The following is a 27562-nucleotide window of genomic DNA, read 5'->3' as shown; positions in this document are numbered from 1 at the left end:
CCGCTAGCGTTCGAAAAAGCAGCGCTTAAACATTGGTAAAACACCGCTAAACCGAGCGTCGCTTTACCACAAATGCAGCCGCAGCCCCAGTGGGAAAGGGGTCTAAGCCTTTCTCCTACCAAAATCCCCCATCCGCCAAAGCCCAGCACAGCTATGCCCAACTACCAGAATCCAGCAAAGCACAATGTAACCACTCACCTGCTAGAACCCAGCACAAAACATTTAACCCCTCATCAGCCAGAGCCCAGCACAGTACTACTTTACCTCCTACCTGCCAGAATCACGTACCTGCTGGGCTTTCATGAAGAATTGGAGAGGGTCTGCATCCCTTTAGACGTGATTTCCCTTTAGAAGTATCTCACCAAAATTGAAATTTTTGTTGCAAGGGATGCCTGAAATATGACTTGTATCTTAGTCAATCCTTCTGGAAAATCAGTGAGCCAATCACACAAGCAGGAAATTACATTTCTGGGGGGCGTTCTGTATGCCATCTGTGTACGGAACACCTTCAGGTTGCCATTTTGTATCTTTAGAAAATTACAGCACTGAAAAGGAAAGGTGACTTTTAATAACATTCCAACACAATGAAATGGAGGGGCCCTAAATGAATCCGCTACTGGACAGAGATTTTGGACACAATATCACAAGTATATATGTTTAACCCTTTAGCGGCGACCATACACACATATTCAGCTTTGGCTGGAGGCCGTTTTTTTAGAGTGGGCGGTCAGCTCTTTAAGGATAACAACCAATGTGGCTAAAAGCCGCTCGGCTGTTATGCTAAAGGAGCGGGAGGGGACTTGCCCTTCTCCCGCCGATCTTCCTGGGCCTCCCGTCCTACCGGGAGATCCGATACCATGATCCGCTATTCCACCGGCTAGGCTGAGACTGGAACAAAGATGGAAACGGCTTTGTTCCAGTCTCCTATGTAAGAATACGAAAGCGACGTCACAACGTCACTTCCAGTTTACTCGGCTGCCAATGACTTTGATTTAAAAATAAATTGACAGTATTCAGAATCGCTGTTTTTGGCAATTGGAATACTTTGAAGTGTCACCTATGGAGATTTTTAGGTACCGCAGTTTGTCACCATTCCACAAGGTCAAAGCATGAAATGTTAGGTATCTATTTGCTCAAGCGTAACATCATCTTTCAGATTATACAAAAAAATAAATGAGTTAACTTCACTGTTTCGTTTTTTTTTACTGCTGTACACTGCTCGTAAATTGATTGTCCAATATTGGTTTGTCTCCTGGGTACTTACCAAGCGGCAATGGGTGGAACAAGAAAATAATTAGTTAATACGTGAAAATCTATCAACATACAAATGTCTCCCGTAAATTCAACTCTATGTGGCAGTCGTGGTTAGATGTCCCTGGCCTTACACCCCCCTCCCCCCCAACTGGTTAGACATGGACTTCTTCAGAGATAGGTTCCAGACATGGACCACGAGACTTTAGATGATGGTTCTGATCCAGGTATTGAAGCCCCCATACTACAATTGTCCAAATGGGTCGCACTTTGTTTTTTCATTCTTTTTTTTTTTTTTCACCGTTTTTTTCCTAGCGCTCAGCTCAGGGCTCTGAGGAATATGCTTCTCTTTTGTTCTTCTTTAGTACAGGTTACTTTTTGTCATTTTGTGTATATTACTATTTTGTATGTCAGTTTCATATACATGTATTTACGTCAATACTGTCTCAGTTTATAAAAATAAATAAAATGTTTGTTATGCTTTTTGTATTTACATACTTGTGTTTGGCATTGTTTTTAATGTACCTTATTCTCTGATGTGTATTTACTGAAATGTATCTTCAATAAACATACCTTTCTTGATTAAAAAAAACAAACTAAAAAAGAAAAACAACATTCAATTAGAATAGGACTTGTGTCACAATAGTTTACACTATTTAAACATAAATAAATGATTTTATATATATATATATTTTTTTTTTTCATTTGTTAATTTTGTTTCTCACACAACGGAGTTCCTCCTTAACACACTCTCCTCTTCTATACTACAATGTGATAATTAATGTTTATTGTCTTTATCACTTACAACAGCTGATTTGCAGAATAGCCATTGAACGCAAGTTCTACCGCACCTGGTGTGACTACACCCCCAATCACTTACTCATTAGGCGCCTTATTCATTTCATAATCCTTGCCTATGTTTCCAGTTTAAGGCCGTGCCATGACCACTGTGACAGGTTTCCTGTTATATAGTGGCCCCTTTCTTTTTACAGAATCCTATGGAGTCACCCAGGACCTAGAGTTGTGTCTTCCTACACTGTGTGCATCAATAGAAGCACACAGCCCCATAGCCTAGGATAGCAAGGCCCCTGTCAAACAAAACCAAGGAAAATTCCCAGCTCAACTCACCAACCAGCCTGCAGCCAACCAAATGATCCTGTGTAATGCCGCGTACACACGACCGTTTTTCATGTCATGGAAAAAAAACGAAGTTTTTCTCGACATGATTCTTGTCAAGCTTGCCTTGCATACACACGATCGTGGAAAAAAACTGCTCGAGCAAAGCGCGGTGACGTACAACGGCACTAAAAAGGGGAGGTTCCATTCGAATGGCGCCACCCTTTGGGCTGATTATGCAAATTTCCCTTCTCATAACTTGCTTCTGAGCATGCGCGTTTTTTCCCCCGTCGTTAAAGCCTACACGTGACCGTTTTTTCATGATGAGAAAAACGACGAGACAAATTTTTTTAATGCCCATTTTTCTCGTCGAGAAGAATGCTCTGGAGCCTACGCACGATCGTTTTTAATGACCAATTAAAAAAATGGCACTTTTCTCGTCATGAAAAACGGTCGTGTGTACAAGGGGTTTAGTTTGCACACATTTGCAAATATATGCGTAAGTTGCAAGGCCCCATCACGGCCCCCCAGTATTATCTGCAGTCCTAACTCTGGGGCCAGTTCACACCACATGTAATCCAGTGCGGGTTTTTTTTTTTCCTGCTTCATAAACGCATAGAAAGTAGGTTATATCGTTTTCAATGGCATACTTCTCACCAGTGTGGTCAGTTCCAGAAGAAAAGGCGAAAACACTGCATTTTTCCTGCACTGGACTGCAGAAAAACGCATCAATAATGCACCGGAATGCAGAAAAACGCATCAAAAACACACTGGATCCCAGTACAGTAAACAAAAAAGAAACAGGACAAAAACATCTGGAATGCATCAATAACTCACTAAAACGCGTTAAACGCATCTGGAGCGGATCTGGAGTGTGTTTTTGTGATGTGAGCCAGCCCTAGATTTGGAAAGCCTCCACAGTGGAAGCACATGCATAATAATGGATAGATAGAGGGCAGGGAAGCCCACCCCTCCCTAAAGGCACAGGGGCACACTGAACACCCAGCATATAGCACAATGGCAGGAAAGGTGTTCAGTGTGCCCCCTCACCAATATCCCAACAGTACAAACAAATGGCCCTGCCCCCTCCTATAACTGGCCTTTGCAGTTAGGTGCACATGGAAGGGCGACGCATGGCAAACAAAACCAAAGAAAATTCCCAGCTCAACTCACCGACCAGCCTGCAACCAACCAAATTATCCTGACAGTTTGTGATAAAAATACATGCGTAAGCGTTTGGTTGGTTGCAGGCTGGTTAGTGAGTTGAGCTGGGAATTTTCTTTGGCTTTGTTTGACGTGTCGCCCTTCTATGCGCTCCTTGCGGTAAAGACCAGTTATAGGTGGGGCAGCGGCCATTTGTTTGCACTATTCGGACACCTTTGCTGTCATTGTGCGTTATGCTGGTTGTCCAGTGCAGGAGGGGTGGTGATGCTTAACCCATTACCTGCCAGTTATAGGTGGGGGCCGCGGCCATTTGTTTGTACATTGCTGCTCCTCCCTTCTCCAAGCTAACAGCGCTCTGCGCACACGTGCAATGTCAGACTTGTGTGCGCAATTTTGGAAACGGTTCCTGTACTACTCTGGGGTGATTCCAGAGTGATTTGGGCTCTATAGAATGTGTAACCACATCCAAGTCGCACTACAGAATCACACTGAAAATCCGATGGCGGCAGTGTGCGCCTAGCGACTGCACTGTCCACTGTTAACTCTTTCTTGTAAAGAGCAGAATTTAAGGGAAGCAGCACTGAGGGAGGAGGAGCCAGAAGGATTGAAGTGCTGGGGTAAGAATTGTATCACTTTGTACTCAATGTGTTATAGTGAGAACACTGAGGGTTTAATATTACTTTAACCCTCACCTGTCCTAATCCAGCACAGCAACTCCCCCTGCTGGAGAGCAGCACTTCATCTCCTAATCCCTCTCCTGTCACAATCCAGAACATAATCACAAATATAACCAGAATCAAGATCACCGCCAGCTCTCGTCTCCTGTATTCTGCCAAATCCCATCACAGTACCATGTAACCCCTCGCCTGCCAGGATACAGCGCAGCACGATTTAACCCCTCACCTGCCAGGATCCAGCGCAGCATGATTTAACCCCTCACCTGCCAGGATCCATCCCAGCACGATTTAACCCCTCACCTGCCAGGATCCATCCCAGCACGATTTAACCCCTCACCTGCCAGGATCCATCCCAGCACGATTTAACCCCTCACCTGCCAGGATCCATCCCAGCACAATTTAACCCCTCGCCTGCCAGGATCCAGCACAGCACGATTTAACCCCTCACCTGCCAGGATCCATTATAGCATACTTTAACCCCTCGCCTGCCAGGATCCAGCACAGCACGATTTAACCCCTCACCTGCCAGGATCCATTATAGCATACTTTAACCCCTCACCTGCCAGGATCCAGCACAGCATGATTTAACCCCTCGCCTGCCAGGATCCATTATAGCATACTTTAACCCCTCACCTGCCAGGATCCAGCACAGCATGATTTAACCCCTCACCTGCTGGGATCCAGCCCAGCATGATTAAACCCCTCACCTGCCAGGATTCATCCCAGCATGATTTAACCACTTAACTGTCAGGATCCATTATAGCATACTTTAACCTCTCACCTGCCAGGATCCATCACAGCACGATTTTAACCCCTCATCTGCCAAGATCTATCCCAGCATGATTTAACCCCTCACCTACCAGGATCCATCCCAGCATGATTTAGCCCCTTACCTGTCAGGATCCATTATAGCATACTTTAACCCCTCACCTGCCAGGATCCAGTTTAGCAGGATTTAACCCTTCCTCTGCCAGGATCCAGTACAGCATAGTTACCCTTCCTTTGCCAGATCCAACACAGCACTGCTAAACTCCTCAAATCTCCCAGGATTCAGCACTACTTTAACCCCTCACCTGCCAGGACTGTGACATTAATACCTAACTCTCTTCTACAAGAATCCAGGACAGCAATGTTTCCTCCCCAGTGCCCAGCACACCTTAACTCTTTGCAGCCCAGCTCTAGATCTTACAGACTCCTCTCCTGGCAGAATCCAGCAGAACATCTCTCCTCCCCAATCCCAGCTCAGCCCAGGGTGGAATCCCTTTACTCCGCTGCACAGCTGATTAACCCCTTCGCTTCCAGAGCCCATCACATAACCATGATGATCACCCCATTGCGGAACATACACTGCCCAGCATAGACATGTGGCAGCGCTCTGCTTGGCATCCGTGGCGGCTCAGTGCTGCCGCTCTGTGGGGAGAGGAGGGTACAGCAGGCGCTGTATCGGGTGGGGGGGCAGCCGAGTATACGCATTCTCTCACTCTCCTCCCTCCTGCCTGCCCCTCACCTCTCCCTCTCCCTTCCATTCAGTATCACACTTTTCAGCACCTCCTGGATTCTCCTCTTCCTTCCTAAGATGTAGCTGTGCCCTCATCTTCTTCTCTGACACCTGTGCCCACCCTGACCTTTGCCTCACCCTCTACCACCCACCAGGCTGGCATCTTCAGCTGCCAGGACCCGGGCTCAGGTAGGTCAGACTGTCACTCCAAACTCTTTCCTACCTGGAGGGTTGGCTCTGATCCACTCACAAGTGATGACTTGGGTCCATGGGACCAGCAGGGATGGGTTCTGGGTCCACTTACTTTATGTCCTGCACAGTCCCCAGCAGGTTGTATGTCAACGTGCCCAGATCATGCCCTACAGGTGGTGGAGCCAACACTGGTGACTGAGGCTCTGCTGGGTCTGGAATCTGTAAATGAAGCCTCTGGATCTGTAGGAATGTTCTTCATGTTCTCAGCCTGAATAGAGGAAAGGTGTTCTAATGTCCTAGATCAGCCACAGCAACATAATTGTGTTCTAATGTCCTAGATCAGGAACAGCAGGAGAATTGTGTTCTAATGTCCTAGATCAGCCACAAGTTTGCAATGCGAAGTAGGTGGATGGTGTCAGCTGCTAACACATGCAGGAGATGATGTGCAGCTGCAGATCATTCAGACTCTGTACGCACATCCTAGGTGGAAACTGCTTTTGGATCTGAAAGTTCTGGATCCTCTGTGAGTGAGTAGCGGGTTCTGATCTTTGCTAGAAGCTAGATAACTGCTCTGTACTTACTATGGGGAAATGATCTGCAAGGTCTAAACAGATGCTGCTCTGCAGGTTCAGTCCAAGAAGCTGACACTTTGCATGTTCTGTTCCAGTCTAAATAGAAAATGCTCTGCAGACTCTGCTCCAGTCTAGTAAGATGATGTTTGTAGGTTCTATCCCAGTCTAGGTGGCTAATGTTCTGCAGGCTTTGCTCCAGTCTAGTTAGATGATATTTGTAGGTTCTATCCCAGTCTAGTTGGCTAATGTTCTGTAGGTTCTGCTTCTGTGCAGGTGGATGCCGCTCTGCATGTACTGGTTCCAAGCTAGGTAGATGATGCTCTGCCAGTTTTGCTCCAGACCAAGTACATAATGCTCTGCAGGTTCTGTTCCAGTCTATGTAGATGATTCTTTCCAGGTTCTGTTCCAGTCTATGTAGATGATTTGTTTTAGGTTCTGTTCCAGTCTAAGTAGATAATGCTTTGTAGGATCTGCTCCAGTCTAGTTAGGTGATATTCTAGGCTCTGCTCCAGTCTAGTTTGGTGATATTCTAGGCTCTGCTCCAGTCTAGTTAGGTGATATTCTAGGCTCTGCTCCGGTCTAGTTAGATGATGTTTGCAGGTTCTATCCCAGTCTAGTTAGATGATGTTTGCAGGTTCTATCCCAGTCTAGTTAGATGATGTTTGCAGGTTCTATCCCAGTCTAGTTGGCTAATGTTCTGCTTTGTGCAGGTGTATGCTGCTCTGCAGGCACTGGTTCCAAGCTAGGTAGATGATGCTCTGCCTGTTTTGTTCCAGTCTAAGTAGCTAATGCTCTGCAGGTTCTGTTCCAGTCTAAGTAGATAATGCTCTGCAGGTTCTGTTCCAGTCTAAGTAGATAATGCTCTGCAGGTTCTGTTCCAGTCTATGTAGATGATTATTTTCAGGTTCTGTTCCAGTCTAAGTAGAAAATGCTCTGCAGGTTCTGTTCCAGTCTATGTAGATGATTATTTGCAGGTTCTGTTCCAGTCTAAGTAGATAATCCTCTGCAGGTTCTGTTCCAGTCTATGTAGATGATTATTTTCAGGTTCTGTTCCAGTCTAAGTAGATAATGCTCTGCAGGTTCTGTTTCAGTCTAGTTATATGATGCTCTGCAGGTTCTGTTCCAGTCTATGTAGATAATGCTATGCAGGTTCTGTTTCAGTCTAGACAGAGGATGCTCTGTAGATTTGGTTCCAGTCTATATAGATAATACTCTGCAGGTTCTTTTTTAGTATAGTAGATGAATGCTCTACAGAATGGGTGCTCAACCTGTGGCCCTCCAGCACTATAAGTCCCATCATGCCTCTACATTTGGGAGTCATGCTTGTAACAGTCAGTGGTTTGCAAGGCCTCATGGTCCTTGTAGTTCCGCAACAGCTGGAGTGCCACAGATTGAGTACCCATGCTCTACAGGTTCTGTTCCAGTCTAAGTAGAAAATGTTCTGCATGTTTTCCTCCAGTCTGATTAGATGATGCTCTACAGGTTCTGTTCCAGTTTAGTCACATTACATGGTACTGTGCAGGTTCTGGTCCAGGATAGATAGATAATACTCTGCAGGGTCTAGTCCTAAATTAGGTATATGAAGTTCTGAAGGTTATGGTTGCAGTCCAGGTGAAAGATTATCTGCAGGTTCTTGTTTTTGTGTAGGGTAGATGATCCACATGTTCTGGTTCTATTCAAGACAGATGATACTCTACAGTTTCTGCTTTCAGTCTAGGTAGATAAAGCTCTGCAGGTTCTGCTACAGACTAAGAAGATCATGACAGGTTTTGATAGATGGTGCTTACAGGTCTGGTTTGTTTAGATAGATGATGCTGTGCGGGTTATAGCTCCATTCTATACCGATCAGTCTTTAAATGTTCTGGTTCCAGACTATGTAGATAATGCTCTGCAGGTTATGGTTCTTGTCCAGCTAGATAATGCTCTGAAGGATCTGCTTCCAGATGAAGCTTTGCATGTTCTGCTCCAGACTAAGTAGATGAAGCTCTGCAGGATCTGGTTTACAGTCTAGATAGATGATGCTCTGCAGGTTCTGGTCCCAGACTAGGTAGAGAATGCTTTAAATGTTCTGGTTCCAGACTAATGTTTCAGTCCTCTAGATAATTCTCTAAAGGATCTGCTCCAAGTCTAGACAGATAATACTCTGCAGGTTCTAGTCTGGGTAGATGATGTTCTGCTTCCAATCTAGGTATATAACACTCTACATGCCAGGGATCCATTCACTGAATAATGCTTTTCAGACTTTCACCCCTCTTGGCTAGCTGCCTTCACATTAGTGAGAAGATGCTAATGTTAAATATAGACCAGCTGTGAAAGACTCTGGAGTCCCTGAATCCAGGACTGGATCCAGACTTCATGGTAATGCTCTGCCGCACCTGGGTGAATATTGGATCTCAGTATTGATTCACAATAGTGGAGAAATATGTGACAGGTCTATGAGCCCCCAAATGTTGGGTAATGTTCTGCATCTGTTAGGTAATGCTCTACAAACCTTGTACCTACTCATAACATAATAGCTTGTGCATTCCCAATAGACGAATGATGCTGTGCTGGCCTCCAGCACAGATGATATTGTTTTGCGGGTTCTGGATCTGTAATAATTGCCTGTTCTGAAGCCAAACCATGATAGAAATAAAGGGCCAGATTCACAAATGAGATACAACGGCGTTTCTCCTGATGCGCCGTCGTATCTCTGTTTCTATCTATGCGACTGATTCATAGAATCAGTTACGCATAGATATCCATAAGATCCGACATGTGTAATTGTTTTACACTGTCGGATCTTAGGATGCAGTACCGCGGCCGCCGCTGGGGGGAGTTTGCGTCGTAAACCAGCGTCGGGTATGCAAATTAGGAGTTACGGCGGATCCACGATGGATTTTCGCGTTCGCTACGTCGCCGCTAGTCTAGTTTCCCGCCGCAAAGTTAGTCGTTTTTTTTTGGTGCCCTAACTTTAGTCAGCAAGTGTATTGCTGTCTAAAGTATGGCCGTCGTTCCCGCGTCGAAATTCAAAATTTAACGTCGTTTGCGTAAGCCGTCCGGGAATACGGAAGTACGCTACGCGCGTTGCCGTTCAAAAAAATTACGTCACGGCGCGCAAAGCACGGCGGGAGTTAAGAAACGGAGCATGCGCAGTAGGTCCGGCGCGGGAGCGTGCCTAATTTAAATGGTACACACCCATTTAAATTGGCCCGGCTTGCGCCGGAGGCCGCCGACGTAGTTTTCATCGCAAGTGCTTGGTGAATCAGGCGTTTGCGATGAAAAATTGCGGCGGTGTAACGTATCTAGGATACGTTACGCCGCCGCGATTCTACGTGAATCTGGCCCACAATGTTCTGCAGTTTGTAGACAATGCTCTGCAGTTTGTCTATCCAGCCTTGGTGGACACTGTACAGCCGATTCTGGAATCGTGTGGATTAGATAATACTCTGGCCACACAAACCACAAATTCAGGAAAAATGATACAAAAATCTCCATTTGTGTGGCGCCACCTCACATCCAATCTCATCCTAAAAACTGAATGAGGTTATGGGGCCGAGACAGGAAAATCTGGGGACCTTTTCATTTGCTCTAAGTAGATTGTATTGTGTATGGTGTAATTGTACCACAAAATTCATTAGGGTTGTGCATTCAGAACCTTCACGTGTGTGGGACAATCTTACATTCATTTATGTGTAGTTTCCACTGAATTGTATCTTTATTTGTAGGGCCTTGTATGAAAATTGTGCATGAAAATACTCCACGATAATTGTAAGAAGAGATAGCGTGTGATCAGTTTTCTACTCAGGATACAGAAAAGCTCTTCTTGTTTGTGTTTCCATTCCTGCGATTCCGTAAAATAGGTCAAATACTTGCATATTTGTTTCCATAATCTTCCCTGGAAGAAGGAGTTCTGTGACACTGTTCATATTAATATTATTATTACAGGTATTTATATAATGCCAACCATTTACACATTGTACATTGACACCAGAGTTCCTGCCTCAAGAAGCTTACAATCTAAGGACCCTAAATCACATGCCTTCATACACATACTAGCGTCACGTTAGACAGCAGCTAAATAACCTACCAGCATGTCTGTGGCGTGTTGGAGGAAACTGTAGTACCCAGAGGAAACCCACACAAGAACAGGAAGAGCATGCAAACTCCATGCAGATAGTGTCCTGGCAGGGATTTGAACCAAGTACCTGAGTGCTGCAAGGCAGAAGTACTGATTTATAAGCCCTGTTCCTTACAGATCCACAAGTATTAAATAATTATAACTGCACTATTGGCAAAGTTATTTTTAAAAATATAAAACCCATCTCTGGGCCAAATATTTTTTTAATGCTGCCCCATGAGTAATAAAAAAAAAGCAGCTCAGACTACAGTAGTCACCATCCCACCTGGTGCTCTCTCCTGCTGTGATGCTATTTTGCCACAAGATGTCCTCAGTCTTCCAGGTTGAATAAAGCCCAGTGACACTGCCCAGAAAACTGAGGAAATACTGTGAGTACAGGGCATCATGGTTCCTACCCTGGAGGCGGTGTCACCATGGATGGCATCCTGCACTCACAGTGTAGAAGATCTAAAGAAAAATATGACCCAGCTCATCACATGACTAACTTGAACACAAAGGGCTAGATTCAGATAGAATGGTCTATCTTTCCGCCCGGCATAATGTATCTCAGATACGTTACGCCGCTGTAATTTAGGGCGCAAGTTCTGTATTCAGAAACAACTTGCGCCCTTAGTTACGGCAGCGTAACGTATCTGTGTCGGCGTAAGCTCGCCTAATTCAAATGTGGATGATGTGGGCGTGTTTTATGTGTATTAACTGTGACCCTGCGTATTTGCATGCGCCGTTCGTGAAAAAAATCCAGTGCGCATCCTCGCGTAAATATACGGAAGCGCCACCTAGCGGCCAGCGTAAATATGCAGCCTAAGACACTGAATCAGGCGCATAGGTACGACCCCGCACACTCAGAGATACGACGGCGTATCTGGAGATACGCCGTCGTATCTTCTATGTGAATCTACCCTATATGGAATAGGTAATCATTCAGAAAAAAACGTTACTTACATGGGGTGTGGCATCCATGGTAGGGTGACCAGATGTCCCTGGTTTCCGGGGACAGTCCCCGGATTGAGGACTCCGTCCCCGGACCAAGTCTGTCCCCGGATTGGATTTCAACAGAAGCTGGGGCAATGTCAAAGACAGTCAGACTCAGTGCAGAATAAAAAAAAAAATCTGAATTGCATATCCCCGCTACGCCGCTCCTACTAGCTTAGGGAGGTGTATTTTTTTCCATTATCTGTCCCCCTTTCTGATGATCATGTGCTGGTCGGGGAGGAATGACTATTTTTTCAGTTTCAGGTGCATGCCCATTCAGCTCCGCTCGCATGTTCTTCTGCCTTGGCTTAAATCCTTGTGAGTTATCATTATCATAGCAGATTTACTGCTACGGGGCAGTCGTGCTGCGTAGGATCACGTATATACGTGATCCTGCATTTCTGGGTATGGGAGCCAATCAGCGGGTCCAGCGGAATTGATGACCACCGGTACCCTCTGTTCATTATGTACACAGGCAGAACGGTGGTCTGCCTATGTAAACAAGGCAGTTTGACGTTCTGTCAGTATGGAAGACATTGATCCTGTGTTCCTGCAAAGCAGGTACAGGGATCTATGCCTTCTCTTATTAAAAGCACCCCCCCCCCCCCCACAGTGAGAAAACACTCGTTAGGCACACATTTAACCCTTTGATTGCCCTAGATGTTATCCCCTTCCCAGCCAGCGTCATTAGTACAGTGACAGTGCATATTTTTAGCACTGACCACTGTATTAGTGTCACTGGTTCCCACAAAGTGTCTCATTTGTCCACCGCATAATAGCAGTCCCGCTAGGAGTCGCTGATTGCCGCCATTACTAGTAAAAAAAAAAAATATTTGAAAAGTCTGGTCACCTTATGCCCTGTACACACAATTGGAATTTCCGATAGCCTAAAATCCGATGGAATTTTTTGTCGGAATTCCGCACACACTGTCAGACCAAATTCCGAACGTCCAAAACGAGGTGACGTAAAACACTACGACGAGCCAAGAAAAATTAAGTTTAATGCTTCCGAGCATGCGTCGACTTGATTCTGAGCATGCGTGGGTTTTTTCTCCGTTGGAGTTGCACACAGACGATTTTCCTATCGTTTTTTTTTTCCATCGGAAAAAAATAAAACATGTTCTTTTTCTAAACACCGATGGAATAAAGTCCGATGGGGCCCACACACGATGGGAATTTCCGATGAAAAAGTCCATCTGACTTTTTTCATCGGAAATTCCGATCCTGTGTACGCGGCATTAATCCATGGACAAGTGGGAGGGGGGGGTCTCGAAGCCTAGAGTTTAGCTTTAAGTATTCCAATGCAATAACAAGGCAGGTCAGGCACATGATAGGGTGGGCAACTAAAAAGGGAGGGTAGGGTCTGGTAATGGGTGGAAGTGGTGTCGCTGAAGGGGAGGAGCATATTAAGACAACAAGGGATCAAAGAACAACGGTCATTAAAGGAAGTTTTCCAAATACTGGGGGTCCCCGACTTACGAACGACCGACTTACGAAGCTGGGCTCACACTGCATGGGGGTCAAATGCTTGTTTTTTCTAGGGGTAAGCCAAAGTTTATACTCACCTAATCCGCCGATCCTCCAGAAAATCGCACTCCCCCATGGTCTAGCGGTGGACTGTTCTTGTCTATGGAGCGTGCTGACATCAGGAACAGTCTATTTTTAAGACCACTGGAACGCGGTGGTGCCGGACCAGTCTTCAGAGAATTGGCGGATCAAGTAATTATATCTCCGCTGTCCTCTCTCCTAGAACAAAACCATTGGTTAACTCGTGCAGTGCAGGCACTGTTACACTGCACAGGATTTTTTTTTGATATTTGCGCAATCATTTTTCAAACGCCTTTTTTTGGGAAAAAAAACTGTTTCACAAATTAAAAAATAACAAAAAAGCAAAGTTAGCCCAATTTTTTGTATAATGTGGAGGATGATGTTACGCTGAGTAAATAGATACCTAACATGTCTCGCTTTAAAATTGCACACACTCAGGGAATGGCGCCAAACTTTGGTACTTAAAAATCTCCATAGGCGACGCTTTTTTTTTTTTTTTTACAGGTTACCAGTTTAGAGTTACAGAGGAGATCTAGTGCTAGAAATGTTGCTTGCGCTCTAACGCACACGGCGATACCTCGCATGTGTGGTTTTCACAGCGTTTACATATGTGGGCGGGAGTTACGTGTGTGTTTGCTTCTGAGCGCGAGCTACCGGGGACAGGGGCGTTTTAAAAAATATATATTATTTTACTTTTTTTTTTTACCACTTTTATTCCTATTACAAGGGATGTAAACATTTGTAATAGGAATTGTTAGTGACACTTCCTCTTTATGGAGAGATGCGGGGTGAATAAGACCCCACATCTCTCCTCCAGGCTGGAAAGCATGAGATCGGGAAAACAAAATTCACGATCTCATGCTGACAGCCGCGATTCCATCTTTGTTTGCATCCGGGGCCCGGGCGTGACATATAAAGGGGATAAAGAGCCCATTTGGCCGTTTAACCTCTTAAGGACCGCCGCACGGCAATATACGTAGACAGAATGGCACGGCTGGGCACATGGACATATATATATACGTCCCCTTTAAGAGCCCAGCCATGGGTCGCAAGCGCGCCGCCGCCAGCGCGCTCACGACCCGGTCCGAAGCTCCGTGACCGCGCCCGCCAGACCCGGACGGACCCGGATGGGAACCTTCCCTGTTCTTCTCTGTGGCCTGTCACTGATTGTCTGTTCCCTGATATAGTGAACGACGATCAGTGACGTCACACGTCCAGGCACGCCCCCCTACAGTTAGAAAAAACACATTAGTACACACGTAACCCGTTAACGCCCCCTAGTGGTTAACCCATTTACTGCCATTGTCATTTTCACAGTAATCAGTGCATTTTTATAGCACTTTTCACTGTGAAAATGACAGTAGTCCCAAAAATGTGTCAAATGTGTCCGTCATAATGTCGCAGTCACGAAAAAAAAACGCTGATCGCCGCCATTACTAGTAAAAAAAAAAAAATGCCATAAAACTTTCCCCTATTTTGTAAACGCTATAAATTTTGCGCAAACCAATAAATAAACGCTTATTGCGATTTTTTTTTTTTACCAAAAATATGTAGAATAATACGTATCGGTCTAAACTGAGGGGAAAAAAAGTTTTTTAGTTTATATACAGTATTTTTGGGGATATTTATTATAGCAAAAAGTAAAACATATTGATTTTTTTTCAAAATTGTCGCTCTATTTTTGCTTATAGCGCAAAAAATAAAAAACGCAGAGGTGACCAAATACCACCAAAAGAAAGCTCTATTTGTGGGAAAAAAAGGACGCCAATTCTGTTTGGGAGCCACGTCGCACGACCGCGCAATTGTCAGTTAAAGCGACGCAGTGCCGAATCGCAAAAACTGTCCGGGTCCTTTACTTGTATTTTGGTCCGAGTCTTAAGTGGTTAAGTGGCCCTTGCTCTTCAAAAGGTTGGGCACCCCTGGTCTAAACTGATAACCTGTAGGGGCTTTTAAATCATCTCCTATGAAAAATGACTGAAGTACTGAAGTGTGTCACCTTTTTACTGGCACACGCAATCTAAAGCTTGGCATTTTGGAAATCTATGTCCTTACCACAACTTTTTCTTCTTTTATATTTTACAAAAAAATTGGGAAATGTATTACGTTTTAACTTTTTTTTACTGAAATGTTTGTGCTTGATAAACCTCTTGTATTAATATTGTGTGACTTAAAAAATGGAAACTATCACCATTTTATTCACCAGGGTGTCTGCTTTTAGAAAATGTGTAATGTTTGGTTATATGCACTTTATTCTCCGAAAGAGACTGAACCATCTCCCTTCTAGAGTGGTCGGCTTAAGCTTCTCTTCTGATCAATACAAATTGCCTCTAAAAGGTTTCTTTAGCAACTTATGATTGATTGCGAGACTAATAAGAGAGACTGGATGAGTAAGATTATACTCAGCGCCTAATTTATCTTAACGGATATCAAACAGAGCTTTAATAATCACTTTCCTGGAGGGCATCTCAGGCAAGAATTTATCAGTGTCATATGATAAGCGGGCAGAATATCTGCATTCCGCGAACAGCAGCCAGGTCTCATTCCTGTAAACCATCTGATTGTATTATTAAAGGGTCACTCCACCTAGAAATTATATTTATGTTAGGTTGAGTACAGGGCCGATCGTCGGGTCACAGGCGCCTGGGTGCAGAAATATTTCTGCTGCCCCCACATGGGCATGGTCATTTTACTAACTCCTCCCCATTACAAATGTTTCTATGGCAATGACTCAACCACAGAGATGCTCCCCCACGAAGTCTTCCTTAAACTGGGATCCTTACATGATCTCTTAACAATAACCAAAATACAGGAAGAGAAGCAGAGTACTTTATTGGGACCTGGAGGGGGCCTCTCTGATGGACACAGAGAGGGCTTCTGTTAGAGGGTCTGTTAGATGTTCGGCGCCCCCCCACCTCTGCAGGCGCCTGGGTGCAGTGCACCCTGTGCACCCTGCCTAGGATCGGCCCTGGTTGAGTACACCTGCACAACTTATTCATTATGCTAACGCTAATCCAAAGAGCTTCTCTTATGGAGAGATACTTACTGGTCTTCTTTAAAAAAAAAGACATCAGGTGTCTCCTTATTGGTCATACAGTCCAGTCATTGTATTAGGTGTTACCCCATACTAATTCACATAGGGTGGGGGGGGGCCGGGATCTGGGGGCCCCCTTATTTACAGGGGCTCACAGATTCCGATAAGCCTCCTGCCCGCAGACCCCCACAACCACCGGGCAAGGGTTGTGGGGATGAGGCCCTTGTCCCCATCAACATGGGGGCAAGGCACTTTGGAGTGGGGGGGGGGGCGCAGTGCGCCCCCACTTTAAAGCACCCACCCCCCATGTTGAGGGCATGCGGCCTGGTACGGTTCAGGAGGGGGGGGCACTCGCATGTCCCCACCCCCTTTCTTGACCGGCCAGGCTGTGTGCTCGGATAAGGGTCTGGTATGGACTTTGGGGGGACCCCCATGCCTTTTTTTTATTTGGTGTGGAGTTCCCCCTAAAGATTCATACCAGACACAGTGCCTGGTATTGTCGGGGATCGGAGTCGGATCCCTGTTCATTGAAGTCGAAAGCATTTCGGACTTCAAGTCGCACGGCAAAGTCGGGTTCCAAAGTAGTACGACTGTCGCGTCGTACCAGTGTGAACCCGGCCTAATCCTCACATTAGGTGTCACCCCTGTTTATTGATCAAGTAGTCTAACTATTAGGTGTTACCCCTCCTTATTGATCACGTAGTCTAATCCTCACATTAGGCATTCCCCTTCTTTATTGATCATGTAGTGTAATCATCATATTAGATGTCCCCCCTCCTTATAGATCTAGTAGAGTAATCCTTATATTAGGTGTTCCCCCTCCTTATAGATCTAGTAGAGTAATCCTTATATTAGGTGTTCCTCCTCCTTATAGAGCTAGTAGAGTAATCCTTATATTAGGTGTTCCTCCTCGTTATAAATCTAGTAGAGTAATCCTTACATTAGATGTTATCCCACTTTATTCATCATGTAGTCTAATCATCATGTTATGTGTTACCCTTCCTTATGGGTCATGTAGAAAAACCATCCTATTAGGTATTACCCCTCCTTATTGGACATGTAGTCTTAAGCCTAGTACACACAATACAAATGATCGTCTCTTTTGTTTTTTGCACGCTAATCTTCATATCACAAATAAATAGGTTATTAAAGTACGGAAGTTCTAGTATGACAAAATAAAAATTTGGAAGTGATGTAATGTATTTGTATTGTATTTTCACACGCAACCGGCCGCGTACTTAAGGACAGGTGGCAGGTGAGGTCGGAGCCTGGAGAAGGAGCTCCGAGTCTGCTCAGTTCGCCTGCCCCTGACAGTGACTCGAGTCCTCCCAGCATCGCCGCTTAGTGAAGGATCGGCTTGACCGGCTCGGCTGCTCGAGGCTGCGCTAGTCCTGCAAAGGGAACGGCGTTCCTGCTGTGAAAAAAGTGCAGGGACGTCGTTCCCGCAGGACTCGAGCCCTGGTGTTACCCTTCCATATTGATCATGTAGTCTAATAATCGTATTAGGTGTTACCCTTCTTATTGATCATGTAGTCTAATAATCGTATTAGGTGTTAACCTTCCTTATTGATCATGTAGTCTAATTATCGTATTAGGTGTTACCCTTCCTTATTGATCATGTAGTCTAACAATCTTATTAGGTGTTATCCTTCCTTATTGATCATGTGTTCTAATAATCGTATTAGGTGTTATCCTTCCTTATTGGTCATGTAGTCTAACAATCACACTGGAGGGCCAAAAGGTTGACCCAGAGAAGAGGAATCAGGGCCAGGTTCAACTTTTCCAGGAATATTCAGGATAAGCATGTGACTTTAGCTGTTTATATCTCTGGATCTGCTAATCGTTCTGAAAAGCGGTTTTCACTGAAGGTCACCTCTGCTTATGTATTTTTTTCATCATATGCTCAGTTTGAATTGACCAGGTTTGTGACGGATTTACCTTCAAGCTAGACATTCAAAATCCTACAACGATCATTTGTGACTGGCTCTCTTTATGGGCCATGCATTTCGGTGCAAGTCAGTTTAACCACTTTACAACCGGGCCAATTTTGGCACTTCTCTCCTTCATGTAAAAATCAAAATGTTTTTGCTAGAAAATTAATCAGAACCCCCAAACATTATAAATTTTTTTTAGCAGACACCCTAGGGAATAAAATGGCGGTCATTGCAACTTTTTTTCTCGCACGGTATTTGCGCAATAATTTTTCAATTGCCTTTTTTTTGGGAAAAAAAACTGTTTCATGAATTAAAAAATAACAAAACCGTAAAGTTAGCCCAATTTTTTTGTATAATGTGAAAGATGATGTTACGCGGAGTAAATAGATACCCAACATGTCATGCTTTAAAATTGTGCACACTCATGGAATGGCGCCAAACTTCGGTACTTAAAAATTTCCATAGGTGACGCTTTAACATTTTTTACAGGTTACTATTTTCGAGTTACAGAGGAGGTCTAGTGCTAGAATTTTGCTCTCGCTCTAACGCGTGCAACGATACCTCACATGTGGTGTTTAAACTGCGTTTACATATGTGGGCTGGACCTGCATGCGTATTCGCTTCTGCGCGCGAGATAACGGGGACAGGGGCATTTTGAAAAAAAAATAAATAAAATTTTATTTTTATTTTACTTAATTCTTTTTATTTTTACACTTTTTTTTACATTTTTTTTTTAATCACTTTTATTCCTATTACAAATGAATGTAAACATCCCTTGTAATAGGAATCAGTGTGACAGGTCCTCTTTATCCACTTAAGCCCCAGACCAATATGCTGCTAAATGCCCAAAGGCGTTTTTACAATTCGGCACTGCGTCGCTTTAACAGACAATTGCGCGGTCGTGCGACGTGGCTCCCAAACAAAATTGACGTCCTTTTTTTCCCCACAAATAGAGCTTTCTTTTGGTGGTATTTGATCATCTCTGCAGTTTTTATTTTTTTGCGCTATAAACAAAAATAGAGCGACAATTTTGAAAAAAAATCAATATTTTTTACTTTTTGCTATAATAAATATCCCCCAAAAAGATATATAAAAATATTTTTTTCCTTAGTTTAGGCCGATATGTATTCTTCTACCTATTTTTGGTAAAAAAATCGCAATAAGCTTTTATCGATTGGTTTGCGCAAAATTTATAGCGTTTACAAAATAGGGGATAGTTTTATTATTATTTTTTTTTTTTTTACGACTAATCAGCGGCGATCAGCGATTTTTTTACATGTACGCCCATATGCCTGTACGTGCCATTCTGTGGACGTACATATACATGCGGTGGTCGTTAAGCGGTTATGAAGGGATGTGGGTAGGGTTGCCAACTCATCCCTTTAAAACAGAACACATATTAATTACACAGGTTCTGTGGCTGATTAAGGAGGTAATTAAACTCACTTGGTGCCTTATTTGCATTAAATTAGCCTCAGAACCTGTGTAATTAATATGTGTTCTGTTTCAAAGGGATGAGTTGGCAACCCTAGATGTGGGGTCAATAAGACCCCACATCTCTCCTCCAGGCTTACAAGCATTAAATCGGTGGAAAAAAAATCACCGATCACATGCCGACAGCCGCGATTGCGGCTTTGTTTACTTCTGGGTATCGGGCGTGACATTATAACGTCACGCCCGGGCCTCAGACGGTCATAGAGATGACTGGTGACCATCTGGTCACCAGTCATCTCTATGCTTTCCAGCACCGCCGACCGATTTGCTCTCCGGGCCCCCGATGGCACGGGAGAGCCCGGAGAAGCACCGGATGGCGGTGGGAGGGGGGGACGTCCCCTCCCGCTGCCTATAAGAACGATCAAGCGGCTTTGATTATTCTTATCGTGAACAGAATTGGCGGCTGAAGACGGCCAAGACGGCGATATCTGAATGATGCCTGTAGCTGCAGGCATCATTCAGATATCACTGCACAAATCCGACGTCCCAGGGACGTCCTCGGTCGTCAAGAGGTTAAGCAGGGTGCTGCAATGCAAAGGTATCCATAACATTAAGATACAGAAAAGCTTTGGGAAGTATCACGTCACATACAAAAGAGGAATTCACCAAAAGACTAATTGTCACCTGGAGTTACTCCTTAATTAGCATCAGTCCATCTTCGTTAGTGATCTGAAATCACTGCATGCTCAGGTGTCATTGTGCCTCTTTACGAGTCTTGCACAGCAGTCGGGTCTCGCTCGGTGACATCTCTTGCTCTATTCACTCAATTAACCTGACTTAAGCAACCCGCGTTATAGACGATACTATCAGCTAATTAGTGGCACTACAGCTACCTGATATTTGTAGCGCACTGGAAAGTGACAGGCCATTAAGACACTGGGAGACGAGCTACGTGGTAACTGCTTTAGCTGAAAGACTTAAACAGCAATAATTGACTCGCTCTGTGCCTTCGTTATAGTGGCATTTAGATAAAAATATAAATAAAACACCATTCTGACAATAACGGTCCTTTTGAATTTTTAACTATCTGTGCCTTAGTTATCAGAGCAATTTCAGTAATATGGTTCCAGTGTAATCTGCCATGGATTGTCTTCATAAAGACACTTTTCAAAAATTAGGAAAAGATATCAAATGTAATACACAACTGTCACTTTTCCGTATGTATGTTTCGATATTCTTAAAGCAGAGTTCCACCCAAAAATGGAAATTCTGCTTATCTGGTTAGCCCCCCCCCCCCCTCCGGTGTCACATTTGGCACTTTTCAGGGGGAGGCAGATACCCATCTAATACAAGTATTTGCTCCCACTTCTTGTGAAAGATCGCCGCAGTATTCGCGGCGATCTATGCCATGTCCGGCCCCTCCTCCATCCCCCCGCTGTCTTCTAGGAGACACACAGGTCCCAGAAGACAGCAGGGACCACGCTGAACGTGCAGCGCACATCGCGCATGTGCAGTAGGGAACCAGGCTATTACGAGCAATTCCGGCTTCAGGTGAAAACATTGTGGGCTCCCTGGACAGGTAAGTGTTCTTATTTTAAGAGTCAGCAGCTGCAGTTTTTTAGGCAGAACTCTTTAACTCATGGGCCAGGGTCCTAGCACTCCAAAAAGTCATGTAGATCCTCTATGCCCGGGGTAGGCCAATTTAAAGAGGTGAAGATCTACCTGAACAACATGGGAGAAGTCAAAGATCACCGGGCACAGCGGCACCTCCTCTCACCTGGTTTAAACCTCTAATTGCTGTACTACTGTGTCGCAATCGTGTGCAATGCATGGCAATCATGGGTTTAAATCAGGTGGTGAGGAAGCCATACTGCGAGATGTGTACACCCCTGGCCACTGCAGCTAAAGGGGGTGCAGTTGGGACATGGGTGGTAAAAACACATCTTAACTATAAGGTTTTACCACCCCCAAACTACAAATGTAAATGAACCCTTACTGTTCTGAGCCCCCTATAAGGCTGCTTTCACACTGATGTGCTGCGGTTTACCTGCACCGCAGTGCATCTGTGACCTTCCTGGGTTACTGCGCTTTGCCATAGACTTCTATTATATCCTGCAGGTGTCGTGCTCTTTCATAAAACGTTATACTAGGTCAAATACACTGCTTGCAATTAAAAAGGATGCTTAAAGTGGAGGTTCCACCTATCTAACAACTTAACCTTAAACACAAGGGCACAGTTAGCCTAAAAAACGTTCTCCAAACAAAAAATTTTTAAAACGTTTGTTTACCTGTCTGTATGGTCTGTGAAGCAGGCACTTCCTGGTCTGTCTGAGTGGGGCTGGGCGTGTCTATTTCTTTCCAGCATAGCCGCTATGCTTCTTGGGAATGCAGCGTTACGCAGCGTCACGATGTGTGTACATTGAAGGGGGCGGGTGAGTCCTTTTCAGGACGCTGCGCCGTTGTCACAGTACTGTGCAGTGCTGACGGCGCGCCTGCTTCAGAATGCCAGGAGCCAAGATGGAAACGTCCATCGCTGTATTTTATAAAGTTTACCTTCTGATGAATTAAGAATGCTGGCGCCTAGATTCCTGGGACGGGTGAGTACATTATTGTACATGTACTAAGCGGGAGAAAGGATTTTTTTTTTAAAAATGAATTTCGGGGGAACCACCCCTTTAATAGAGAAATGCGGGAATCAAAAATAAACAGTCATACTCACCTGGATGGCTGCAGCACGGATCCCAGCTGGAGCTGTCCCCCGCTGCCTTTATGCCAAGAACTGAGTGATCAAAAACCATTGATTGCTCAATTCTTGGTGTTCAGTCTGCAGAGAGCCAGTGGCTGTCAATCACCAGCTCTCTGCTTTGCCCCTCCAGCGCTCATTGGAAAGCTGAGCTGTGGAGGGGCAGGAGCGGCTGGCTCATTCTCCCAGCAGCTCCCTGAAAAGCTAAGCCAGCTGCTGGTCCAGGCATCTGGGTGGATCCCAAATGTAAAGTCAGAATCGATCCAGAACCTGGACTGGCTGAGTGACATCAGCCGACAGCAGACTTCCGCCTGCTGTAGGCTGAAAGTGGGTCACAAGAGTACAGAACCAAGTGCACTCCTATGACCCACAGTAGAAGTACCGTATTTATCGGCATATACCGCGCACTTTTTTGCCCTGGGCAAAATCGTGGGTGCGCGATATATGCCGATACCCGCTTTTCCGCGCCGAGTTTGAATACTGCGCGGACATATACCAAGTGCAGTACACTCGTGTATTGTCGGGCAGTCTCAGCTCCTCTCGCGCTGACGTCGTGGACGTACAGGACGTCAGCGCGAGAGTAGCCGAGCCTGCCCGACAATACACGAGTGTACTGCGCTCTGTATATATCGGCGCAGTATTCAAACTTGGCGTGGGAAACAAGCGGGGAGGACGCCGCAGAAGGACCCCGGACCCAACGAAGAGGACACCCGAAGCCGCAGACGGACGCCGGACCCGACGAGGCCGCCGATGGACGCCGCGCAAGACACCAAAACTGTAAGTACAAAAAATCTTTTTTCCACAGGAATTCGGGGCAACTTTAGGGGTGCGCGCTATACCCCAATAAATACGGTATATCTAAAAGAGCTTTGTCCCTACTTCTCCTCTACGGATGTATTAATGATCATGGTATGGAAGGGCCCTGGGGCCATCCTAATAGTTTTTAAACACAACTCTAAATTTCAAAGTCAGATTTCTGAAATTGAAACTCAGCATTGTATTTACAATTTTTTAGAATGGCCCCAGGGCTCATTCATAAGTTTTCCCCTACTCGGCTAATCATCAGAATTTGTATTGCTATCTGTGTTGCAGATTTTACCTTATTTTTTGTGTAATTGGTGTTCCCAGAACAGAAAATGAGGGGAAATCTTTCTGCAATAGGATTTTTTAAGCCTTCTCCACTCTATCCAAAACTAAAAAAAATAAATTGGTTTGGTATACAAATTATCATAAAGAAACATAATTAAAATAAAATGTTTCTAAGTACAAATTGTTATCCACTGATGTTAGCCGTGTCCCACAATGCAGGTTGAATCTCCAAGACCTTCAAAATAGGCACCACTTATCATAAGCCACTGTGGAATTATTTGCCATCCCTCTGATGACCCACCTATGGAAGCAGGCCATGGTACCAATGGCACAACCAAACTGCTACTATTGGATTGTTTAACCACTTAGAAGTATGGGAAAGATTTTTTTCTTGAATAATATTCACCTAGGTGGTGGATGTGGTGTCGCTTCAATGATGCATCTGTTTCTGTTCCCCACTGGCTCTAACTCGAACTGACTGATTAAACACCGCGGATTGCTCAGCGAGCTCTGAAAACCGATCAGAGAGGCGGTGACTGTCAGTCACCGACTCTCTGCTCTGGCCCCCCTCCCCCACGCACTCACTGAAGCACTGGGCTGTGGAGGGGAATGGCAGCAAACTTACCCCGGGCCCCCCTCCGGGCGACCGGCTTCCCCTGTTTCTTCTTTCCTCGCGTCCCCTCCCTCCTCCTCTCAGCTGTCAGCTGTCTGGATGACGGATGGGCGGCCAGCTAGATTCCCATGTGTCTCCTCCCCCCTTCTCCTGGCGGCCATCGTAGCTTCCCACCAGGCAATGGACGGGCAGCCAGCTAGCTTCCCGTGTGTCTCCTCTCCTAGTGTCTCCTCCCTCCTCCTCCCGGCAGCCAGCGTAGCTTCCCCCCAGGCAATGGACGGGTGGCCGGCTAGCTTCCCGCGTGTCTCCTTTCTTCTTGTCTCCTCCCGGCGGCCAGCGTAGCTTCCCTCTGGGCGATAGACGGGCGACCGGCTAGCTTCCTGTGTGTCTCCTCTCCTCACGTCTCCTCCCGCCTCCTGCCAGCATAGCTTCTCCTTTCGGCCAATCGGGAAACGGGAGGAGAATTAGTGTGACACTAGCGAATATTCATTCGCTAGTGTCACACAACTGGGTGGGCTCAGAGCGCAGTGCTCTGTGCCCAGAGCCAACCCTATTTGAAGCCTATTAAAGCTTCAAACCCCCTTTTGGACTCCATGCATCCGGCACCATGCATGTAGATTCAGTGATCGAAAGCATGGATGGGGGAGAGGCGCCCATGAGCCCCTTATGGACGGGCCGCCACTGGTCACAGGAGTGCAGAACGAACTGCACTCCTGTGATCCACAGGAGAAATACAGCCAAATGAGCTTTGGCTGTACTTATCCTTTAAAAACCTTAGGTGTAAGCCGTAGGGGATACACTCTAAAAAACATTAACAACGTTTCTAGGGCATATCTTCTACACCTTGCTCTCTACTCCCGCTTCTCCTGCTGCAAATATCAGCACAGCCAAAATTGCTATGTACAGTATTACATGCAGAATTGGCTATCAAAGTGCGGCAGCTTCTGTGTAAAATGACTCCTGCATATAGTCTGCAAGTGTCATTGGGTAATACAGATTAAAATGGTTGTAAAGCCTAAAGTTTTTTTACCTTCGTGCATTCTGTGTGCAGCAGCCCCTCAAATCCCTAAGCTCCATCGCGATCCAGCAATGTGCACAAGAGCCTCGGCTCTCTGGGGAGTTTCCCTCTTCATTGGCTGAGACAGTCAGTGAGCCAATGAGGAGAGGGGACGAGGCCAAGCAGCAGCTCTGTGTGTGAATGGACGTGCAGAGCCACGGGTCCCGAGCAAGCCTGCTTGGGTGCCCCCATTGCTAGCTGCTTGCTGTGGGGGCACTTGGTAGGAGGGAGGGACCAGGAACACCAGCGAGCGACCCGAGAAGAGGAGGATCAGAGCTGCTCTCTGCAAAACTGCTGCACAGAGCAGGTAAGTATAAAAAACGTTAAGGCCGGGTTCACACCTATGCAAATTGAATGCACATTTCCCCACATTCAATTTGCATAGCAGGATAATGTGACTGGCTCTCTATGGAGCCGGTTCACATATCTCCGCAGCGGGTCCAGTGCAAGTGTGCCGGAAAAAGGCGTGCCTTTTTTGGTGCGTCACAGGTTCTGATTTAGACAAAAATTCGGGCTGAAATCGGATCTGAAACGGTGAATCAGCACGCACCGGACCCCTGCTGTGAGCCACACGCGGGAACGGTGTGAACCCAGCCTAGGTGTATTGCTACATTGCATTTTTTACATTTGTAGTAAATCAAAGGTGTGACCTTTAATCTGCATATGTCATCATTTAATTTACCCCTCCTAATTTAAAAAAGAAGTATGGCCAAAGCTCTTTTGACCATACCTCTCCTGTGCAGCACTACTGTAATTGCCCTCCAGTGACCTAGATTCAACTGACAGCAGGCTTTGCTACACAGTGGTGGCTGGTGTTCAAATTTTTGGGGGGGGGTGCAAACAAACTGAAAACATCAATTGTCGCCACTGTGCCCATCAAATGCCGCCAGTTTGTCCCCTCAAATGTAGCCAGTTTGTGCCCCCAAATGCAGCCAGTTTGTGCTCCCAAATGCAGCCAGTTTGTGCTCCCAAATGCAGCCAGTTTGTGCTCCCAAATGCAGCCAGTTTGTGCCCCCAAATGCAGCCAGTTTGTGCCCCCAAATGCAGCCAGTTTGTGCCCCCAAATGCTCTTGCGCCCACCATGGACACACCGCCACTGATGCTACAGCTATCTAGGTGAGTATGTATATTTATTATTTTAGTTTCCCACATTTCTCTTTTAACCCCAAGTAAACCCTAATCAGCCCCAATTACGGTCACTTTTTCCTCCCTTTTCCCTTAGCTATTACAGTTATACATATTTATTTTATTTTTAATACTAGTAGTGGCGGCGATCAGTGATCTATAGCGAATCTGCGATATTGCGGCGGACAGTTGGACACTAACTGGCGCTTTTGACACTTTGTGGAGACCAGTGACACTAATACAGTGACACTGGCTGGGAAGGAATTAAACATCTAGGGCGATCAAAGGGTTAACTGTGTGTGCCTATCCAGTGTTTTAGTGTACTATGTGTGGTGCTTTTACTCAGAGAAGTAATGTATTTTATTCCCTGCTTTGCAGGAACACAAAATCGATTCCTTCCACCCTGTCAGCCACCTTGCCTCAGTACATATGCGGCGGGTAGTCGGCAAGTAGTTAACTGTCATGCAACGCTGTAACCAAATGCATGTTCCTTTTTCCCACACATAGAGCTTTCTTTTGGCGCTAATCAATAAGTTTGGCTACCTCAATGTCCGCTGGCGATCGTTCCCTGCAGAGACAGAACGGGGATCTGCCAAAGTAAACAAGGCAGATCTCTGTTCTGTCAGGGGATGACACTGAGATCTGTCTTCCTGCTAAGCTGTGCGTTTCCCCGGTCACACAGTCCCCCATACAGTTAGTTATCACACTGAAGGAACACATTTTACCCCTTTGATCGCCCCTGATATTAACCCCTTCCATGCCAGTGTCATTATAACAACGTCAGTGCATATTTTTAGCACTGATCACTGTATTAGTGTCACTGGTTCCCCAAAAAGTGTCAAAAATGTCAGTTAGGTGTCAGGACCGTTAAGGTCAGTACTCACCGAGACCGAGATGCCGAGGGTGGCTACCTTTGCGACTCTGTGCACCTCACCCTCTGGGGATGGAGACAGCGAGGAGGGGCACAAAGAGGCACCGGCTGCCGGCAGCGGGAGATGATTAGCTGGAAGTCACTGAAGCTATGATTCGGAGACACCAAGGGAGCTGTAGCAGATGAGGTGAAGATGCCGGTGCAAGTCAGAGTCCACGGGTTAGAGAGCCTGATCAGGTCAAGCAGGAAGTCCAGGAAACAAGCCAAATGGTCAGGGGTTCCAGAAGGTAGAGAGTCCAAAACGGGAAGCCAGGGATCAAAGGAATGGAGACGGAAGCGGGTCCAGTAAACAAGCCAGGAGGTCAAAGCGTAGGAGAAGGCAAAGAGTAGTCAAGTCCAAATCCAGGTCAAAAGAGGTCAGAATACAGGTAATCTTCAAAGTTACTTCAGGTAAAGCTGACAACGAACCAGCAATTAGCAAAGGGGAAGGGGCTGGCTTAAATAGGCCGCACTGGCCACTGATTGGTCCACAGAAGTACAGGTTCAGGACCAGGT

At 45.6% G+C, this 27562-nt stretch overlaps 1 protein-coding gene across 1 annotated transcript in view; it reads left to right on the top strand.

The window, feature by feature from the left end:
• Nucleotides 1–5699: 5699 nt before the first annotated feature.
• Nucleotides 5700–27562, top strand: part of LOC120914081 (caM kinase-like vesicle-associated protein) — a 123770-nt gene continuing 101907 nt past the window's right edge. The window contains exon 1 of the mRNA XM_040324541.1: nt 5700–5895. The gene's annotated coding sequence lies outside the window, so the exon portion shown is untranslated. The remainder of the gene's footprint in view (nt 5896–27562) is intronic.

The sequence above is a fragment of the Rana temporaria genome, chromosome 9 (genome assembly GCF_905171775.1).
Source record: "Rana temporaria chromosome 9, aRanTem1.1, whole genome shotgun sequence".
Classification (NCBI taxonomy): domain Eukaryota; kingdom Metazoa; phylum Chordata; class Amphibia; order Anura; family Ranidae; genus Rana; species Rana temporaria.
Note: the sequence above shows the minus strand (reverse complement) of the source record. Positions and strands in the feature narration are given on the sequence as shown.